This window comes from Oryx dammah, unplaced genomic scaffold (genome assembly GCF_014754425.2).
Source record: "Oryx dammah isolate SB20612 unplaced genomic scaffold, SCBI_Odam_1.1 HiC_scaffold_29, whole genome shotgun sequence".
Classification (NCBI taxonomy): domain Eukaryota; kingdom Metazoa; phylum Chordata; class Mammalia; order Artiodactyla; family Bovidae; genus Oryx; species Oryx dammah.
Genome location: NW_024070213.1, coordinates 100,966,866 through 100,974,876, shown reverse-complemented (window position 1 = coordinate 100,974,876; position 8,011 = coordinate 100,966,866).

Genomic DNA, 8,011 nt, shown 5'->3' with positions numbered 1-8,011 from the left:
TCTCACGTTACACTTTTGTCTCACGTTGCACTTTTGTCTCATGTTACCCAAAATTAGATCAAATCAAGGCCCACTACTTCTATCTTGACAAATGCAGAACACCATTAAACTCACAGAAATTTAGAATTGAATTTAGCTCTTGATGAGGAACATCTGAATACAACCATTCTACATTTATTAAGAGAAAGGGATTATTAATGTAGAACCGATCGTGCTCAAAACACTGCTTCACACATATGGATGTTTACACATGAAAGATAATGGTAAATAGGTGACTAATCATTGTACAGTATTTTATCATGCCTATCTGTCTGGTGGAGACTCTTCGAATCATTCAGAAGAATCCACATTACTACAAGGAGGATTAGGATTATCGTAATAGTAAAAGAGTGAAAAATATCATCATCACTGGTTTAAATGTTTCGTTGGTTCTAAGATACTCTGCTAAATATTTTACATTTAGCATCTAATTTGTTCTTTTTTGTTTTGTTTACTGAAACAGATGCCAAGAGAGGTTAATGTAAAGACTTTGTAAAGGGCTATTATACACTATAAGCTAATATTTTTCAATCAAAACTACTTATTTGAATCTCAGTTGGGAAATGCCAATATATAGGGACCTACAAAGAACCTGCTCCAGTATTCTTGCCTGAAGAATTCCATGGACAGAGGGGCCTGTTGAGTTATAGTTCATGGGGTCGCAAAGAGTTAAATACAACTGAAGTGACTTAGTATGCACGCACAATGAACTGAATATTTGTGCCTCCCAACCCGCCAAAAAATCATATGTTGAAACCAAAAGCCCAATGTGATGGTATTAGGAAGTGGGCCTTGTGGTGATTAAATTATGAGGGTAGAGCCTCATGACTGGGATTAGTGCCCTTATAATAAGAAGACCACAGAGAGCTACCTAGTTCTTTCTGCCATGTGAGGCCATCAGTGGACCAGGAAGCTTGCTCTTATAAGGTGTTAAACCTGCTGGTGTCTGTCTTAATCTTAACCTTCCTCATCTCCAGAACTGTGAAACAGTACGTTTCTGTTGTTTATAAGCTGCCTAGTTTATGGTACTTTGTTATAGCAGCCTAAACAGACTAAGACAGATCCCAACCAAACTATCTGCATGAGAATATCAAAGTGTGGGGATGGGAAGTACTGGTATGTGTTCACATCTAAATATCTCTCTGTTGCCAGGTTTAAAATTCTTTGCCAAAACCTTTGTATGTGAGGTAAAGGTTTTGATATATAATATCAGATTTTACTGAAATAAGTAAAAAGTGTTTCAAAAATCTAAAGTGAAGTCTGTGAAGGAAACATGGCATAGTTTATAAGTTAAAACATACTTTGGAGAATGAATAAGGAAAAATACAGATTACTCTGCAACAGCAAAGTAAAGAGATGAGCATCACCTATCTGGGAAGTCTGAGGAAGGAATTGTGATGAAGCATGATCTGCGGTAGGTGAGGAAGACAAAAGGATAAGGAGTAAGTGGGTGATGGGAAGAGGAGGAGATTCAGCCTTCAGAGACTGCCCTGCAACACTGGAAACTAATCTTAAAGTGCCCAGACCTGCCAGAACAACATCTAGAAACCAGTACTCCCTTGAGACAAGATTTCTTCTGCATATAATCTGGCATAAGTGACACCGTCTGTTGACATAAGACAATACTGAGCTTCACCCTAAATGTCCTATGTATTTTTTTGTGAAAATCTAGGATGCTTACAAGGACATTGCTTCAGAGGATGGTACCAAAATGGATAGTAGTTGTGTGTGGAATGGACAAATCCTAGTATCTGTACTTGGGAGTGAATTGATTCTGTGAAAAGCAAACAACCTATAACAGAAAATAACTGACTAATTTTTCTATAGCTCTCTCTGGTTTCATTGAATTCTATTAACAAATCAAGCGTTGGGTCTGAGATATGCATTATTTTAAGTGTTCATTCTCATATGTATAGCAGAACTCATATCTTCAGAATTAATCATTAAGTATTATCTTAATAAAGCTGGATTATGGTACATTTCTAAAGATACAAGTGAGAATAGTACTTTTGTTAAATCCTCTGTAATGAAGTGCATATATTTATCTCTCTGGGTATACAATTAAGTAAATGTAAAAAAAAAGTTTTAAATAATTGCTCAAGTTAATAGGAAGCTACTTATAGACACCTTAAGAATTTTAAGGATTGAGTGTCTAATTTAGTACTAGTGTATACCTATATATATATATATATATATATATATATATAGTCAGCTTCTTTCTTATTATATTTAAAGTTTAAAATTACTTTAAAATTAATTCTCTTATCTTCATTTCATAATGATCTGTAAGAAGCAGTTGTTTTCCAACTATTCATATAAATCTGACATTATGTAAGACTTTTTTCAGAGCTTTCTTATCTTCAGTAGTGTAGGACTAAAATGATTTACTTTAAATTTGTTATTTTTTTCAAGTGTTGTTAAATAACCTCCTTTGTATTCCTGTACTTTTTTTTTTTTTTTTACTGTTTTTCCTATTAAGAAATGTATTGTCCAGTACAGTTTACCTGAAATGATTCAGTAACACTGTATATATACAACTGTGGTCAACAAATAGGCAATGCCAGGGTGTTCTTTCTAGTCATTTTTTTTCAAAGTTAAATTAGAGCCATTGTTTCAGGACATTGTAGAGATTCAATATGAATTAAGGTCCTTTAACCAAATCTTGTTTGATCATTATCCAGAAACTCATTCAACTTAATCCATGGACTCACCAAAGGTAAAATATTGCTATAAAGGCTACAGGAAACTTAAACTTTGTCAAGATAAATGACACATGGGTGCAACTTAAGCATCTGTGATATAACTGTCATATTTATCTATCATCTCTATCAGTCCATCTTTGAAACTGTATGCCTGGAAACATTCTCTCTTTTCACATTAAATCAGTTAGTTCAGTGGTGTCCAGCTCTTTGGGACCACATGGACTGTAGCCCACCAGGCTCCTCTGTCTGTGAAATTCTCCAGGCAAGAATGCCATTCCCTTCTCCAGGGGATTTTCCCAACCCAGGGATCAAATTCATGTCCAGAGTAACCTTCATTGCAGGCAGATTCCTTACCACCTGAGCCATCAGGGAAGCTCCAAGACTTTGGCCACCTGATGTGAAGAGCTGACTCACTGAAAAAGACCCTGATGCTGGGGAAGATTGTGGGCAGGAGGAGAAGGAGGCAAAAGAAGATGAAATGCTTGGATGGCATCACTGGCTCAATGGACATGAATTTGAGCAAACTCTGGGAGATAGTGAATGAAAGGGAAGCCTGGTGTGCTGCAGTCCATGGGGTCACAAAGAATTGGACATGACAACTGAACAACAACAACAAAAAAATCAAATCATTGAGAGAACAGTGTGGAAACATAGGCAATAACAAGAAGCTGTTTTTCCTGCCAGAGACGACCTGCTTCTATTACATTTGTGTTTAGCTGTGACTATTAGGGGGAGTTTTGGCAAAAAAAAAAATTCCCCTTGGTCCTCGAGGCCTCTCCACAAAGATTCTTTAAAAGTGGAGACAGATTCTTTTTTTTCTGTCTTATGCAGCTGATGGAGTGAAAGTCTTGGAAGAATGCATATTTCTATATTGGAAGGTCCTATGGGGCTTCCAACAAAATGAATGAAAAAGAAGCACATCAAAACACATTGTCATGCAATTTAAAATCACTGGGGATGAAGAGATCTTCCAAGTCTGAAGTAAGAAAAAAATCGAGTCACATCAAAAACTTCAGGAATCAGACCAGTACCAGATTTCTCTACAGTCAAACTGAGAAAGGAACCAATGGAACAGCAGGTTCTGGCTAAATGATTTCCAATATGGAAATTTATACTCCTCAACATTACCAATTAAATCTGAGGCAATTAGTCAGGACATCTTCAGACATACACTCATAAAAATGTCACCTTCCACACCGATTCTCAGGAAGATGCTGTAACATATGCTCATCAGAACAATGGGTAAAGCAAGAAAGAGAAAATATGCATTCAGGAAATGATCTAACTTTTGAGAGAGGTCATGAGAATTTTCCAGTTGATGATTATGAAAAGCAATTTTAGGACAACAGCTAGGTAGCAGACCTAGACTAATCATGTACAAATTAGAAAAGAAAGACAGCAATCTCCAGTAAGAATATTGTAATACAAAGTAACTAAAAAGAAAGAAAACCAAAAGAGTATTTGATTTGCTTTATTATATTGAAGGGAGGTGTATTTTTCTGAGAGAGTTTAAGCCCAAATTAAAGACGAGTGATAGAAGACTCTTGAGAGTCCCTTGGATTCCAAGGAGATCCAACCAGTCCATTTGGAAGATCAGCCCTCTGATTTCTTTGGGAGGAATGATGCTGAAGCTGAAACTCCAATACTTTGGCCACCTCATGTGAAGAGTGGACTCATTGGAAAAGACTCTGATGCCGGGAGGGATTGGGGGCAGGAGGAGAAGGGGACAACAGAGGATGAGATGGCTGGATGGCGTCACTGACTCGATGGACATGAATCTGAGTGAACTCCGGGAGATGGTGATGGACAGGGAGGCCTGATGTGCCGCGATTCATGGGGTCGCAAAGAGTCGGACACGACTGAGAGACTAAACTGAACTAACTGAATAGAAAACTAAGGATACCAATGGAAAATGAGGCACATAAAAGGCAAGGAAAGTCAAAAGTTATTTAAAAGAAGGGAATTTACCCCTTCTCTACTAATCAATAATGCAAATCTTAAGTTTTAAATGTGACATAACTATTGGAATGGTAGGAATCACCAAAGGCAAAATTACTGCATTCAGGTTTTTAAAAATTAGTGAGAGGACTTCTGGTTTCCAGTCCAGCCTGTGAGAACCTTGAAAAGTAGTCACTTCATCTTAACAAATGAAAAGTCAAACAAACCAGAAAATGAACAAATCTTCTTAGATACTCAGGAAGATACAGAGACGCACTACTTACCAGGGCAGAAATCCAAAAGCTGACACAACCACAGGAGCCAGCATCAGGATGGAAAACCTGAACTCTAACTGAGGAATTGCCAGAGGCTCAGCATGGAGAGGGCTGAGAGACAAAAACCACAGTGGGACTCAGTCCCTGACGGTGGGGGGACGACACAATTTTGTGATTTTTACTTCCTGGAGTTCTGCCAGGTTCTCACAGTGAATATAAGGAAAAACAAAGATTGTATTTCTGGTAGGCGGATGGGAAAAGGAATTATTCTGAAACAAATCTACATATTCCGTTCTTTTTAACAAGGTTAACAAGGTCAGCTTTCTGGAGCACATAGTTACACCGAAGCATAGCCTGCTATGGTTTCATCAGACCTAACTTAATTGGGGGAAGGGAAAAACCTTCACCAAGATTAATTAGGAAATCAAACCTGAATATTCATTTGAAGGACTGATGCTGAAGCTGAAGCTCCAATACTTTGGTCATCTGATGCAAAGAGCTGACTCATTGGAAAAACCCCTGATGCTGGGAAAGATTGAAGGCAGGAGGAGAAGGGGATGAGAGGATGAGATGGTTGGATGGCATCACCGACTCAATGGACATTAGTTTGAGTAAACTCCAGGAGATGCTGAAGGATAGGGAACCCTGGTGTGCTGCATTTCATGGGGTTAGCGACAAGCCCCTCCAGCCATGTCATTCCACTGATGAGGGTGGGAGTGGGGCAAGACTCAGAAACACATGTGAAGGTCACAGTCATGACGAACAGCCTTACTAAAACACTGAGACCTAATCACAAGCTTATAGAAGGGTCCCCTTGCCCACATACCATACAGCCACATTACTAAAGGATTATAGTTGCTCTTTTTACCCGGTATATTATTAATATGTCTGGCTTTTAAAACAAATTACAAGCCATACTAAAAGATAAATAAGTAAATAAAATTTAAAAAATAAAAAACACATTTTGAAGAGACAGAGTAAACATCAAAACCAGATTCAGATTCAGGGATGCTGGAATTATAAGACAAGGAATTTAAAACAACTGTGATTAATAAAATTAAGGCTCTGATGGATAAGTAGACAGTATGTAACAGTAATGAAGAATGTCTCTGATGAACTTATTAATATACTGAATGTGGCTGAGGAAAGAATCTCTGAACTTGAGGTTATCTCAATAGAAACCTCCAAAAGGGAAAAACAAACAGAAAGAAATAGTAGAACAAAAAAAAAGGAATAGAATATCTAAGAACTATGGGGGCAACTACATAAGTGTATCCATAATATACTATAAAGGCAATAGTAATGTCAGAAGGAGATGGAAGAGAGATAAACAGAAGAACATATTTCATGCAATAATAACAGAATCTCCCCCAAATTAATGTCACATACTCAGTCACAGGTCCAGAAAGCTTGGAGAACATCAAACACGATGAAGGCCAACATCTGGGCATCATTTTCAAACTACAGAAAATCAAAACTGAAGAAAACTTCCTGTAAGAAGCTGGGGGAAAACTTACCTGTAAAGGAACAAAGATAAGAATTACATCTGATCTGTCCTCAGAATTCATGTGAGCAACAAGAGAGAAGAGTGAAATATTTAAACTGCTGAGAGGAAAGCAAAAAACCCAACAAGAACACAGAATTTTATGTTCTGTGCAATTATCATTCAAAGTGAAGGAGAAATAAAGACATGGTCAGAAAAACAAAAATTAAGGGAATTTGTTGCCAGTAGACTTTCCTTGCAAGAAATACTAAATGTAATTCTTTGGTGAGAAGGAAAACACATATAGATCAAAAACTTAGATATACATAAAGAAAGGAAAGCATTGGAGAAGGAATAAATGAAGGCAAAATAAAACTTTTACTTGTCTTATTAGTTGATCTAACATAACAGTTTGTTCAAAATAACAATGCATCTGAATATGTATGCTCATGCATAATATATGTGACGGGTGCACTGTTAGAATATGTACTCAGCGTGTACTCAGTCGCTCAGTCGTGTTTGCCTCTGCGACGCCATGGATTGTAGCCCTCCAGGCTCCGCTCTCCATAGGTTTCTCCAGGCAAGAATACTGTAATGGGTTGCCATTTCCTACTCCAGGGGATCTTCTGGACCCAGGGACCTAACCCATGTCTCTTGTGTCTCCTACATTGGCAGGAGGATGCTTTACCACTTTATCTGGTGGGAAGTCCCTAAAATATGCATGCTTCTGTATAAGTGAAATGAATGACAGCAAGAATGCAAAAGATGAAAGGAAGATTTTAGGATTTTTTTCCTATTATAAAGCACTTACACTATCTATGAAGTGGTATAATGCTATTTGAAAGTCGACTTGGATTAATTGTACCTATATTCTAAACTCAAGGGTAATGACTAAAAAGAATTTTTAAAAGTAACTGGTATGCTAAGGAGGAGAGAAAATTGAACTATAAAATGCTCAGTTAATCACAAAGATAAGGAAAAAGGGGACACAAACAGAAACACACAACACAGGCAAAACAGCAACAAATATGGTAGATTAATCTAGTTATTGTACAGTTCTTCTGTGTATTCTTGTCACCTCTTCTTAATATCTTCTGCTTCTATTAGGTCCATAATGTTTCTGTCTTTTATCGAGCCCATCTTTGCATAAAATGTTCCCTTGATATCTCTAATTTTCTTGAAGAGAAAATTCTAAAATTCCCCCTAGTCTTTCCCATTCTATTCTTTTCCTCTATTTCTTTGCATTGATCACTGAGGAAGGCTTTCTTATCTCTCCTTGCCATTCTTTGGAACTCTGCATTCAAATGGGTATATCTTTCCTTTTCTACTTTGCCCTTCACTTCTCTTCTATTCACAGCTATTTGTAAGGCCTCCTCAGACAACATCTGGCCTTTTTGCATTTCTTTTCCTTGGGGATGGTCTTGATCCCTGCCTCCTGTTCAGTGTCACGAACCTCTGTCCATAGTTCATCAGGCACTCTGTCTATCAGATCTAATCCCTTGAATGTATTTCTCACTTCCAAAGTATAATCGTAAGGGATTTGATTTAGGTCATAACCAAAGGTTCTAGTGGTT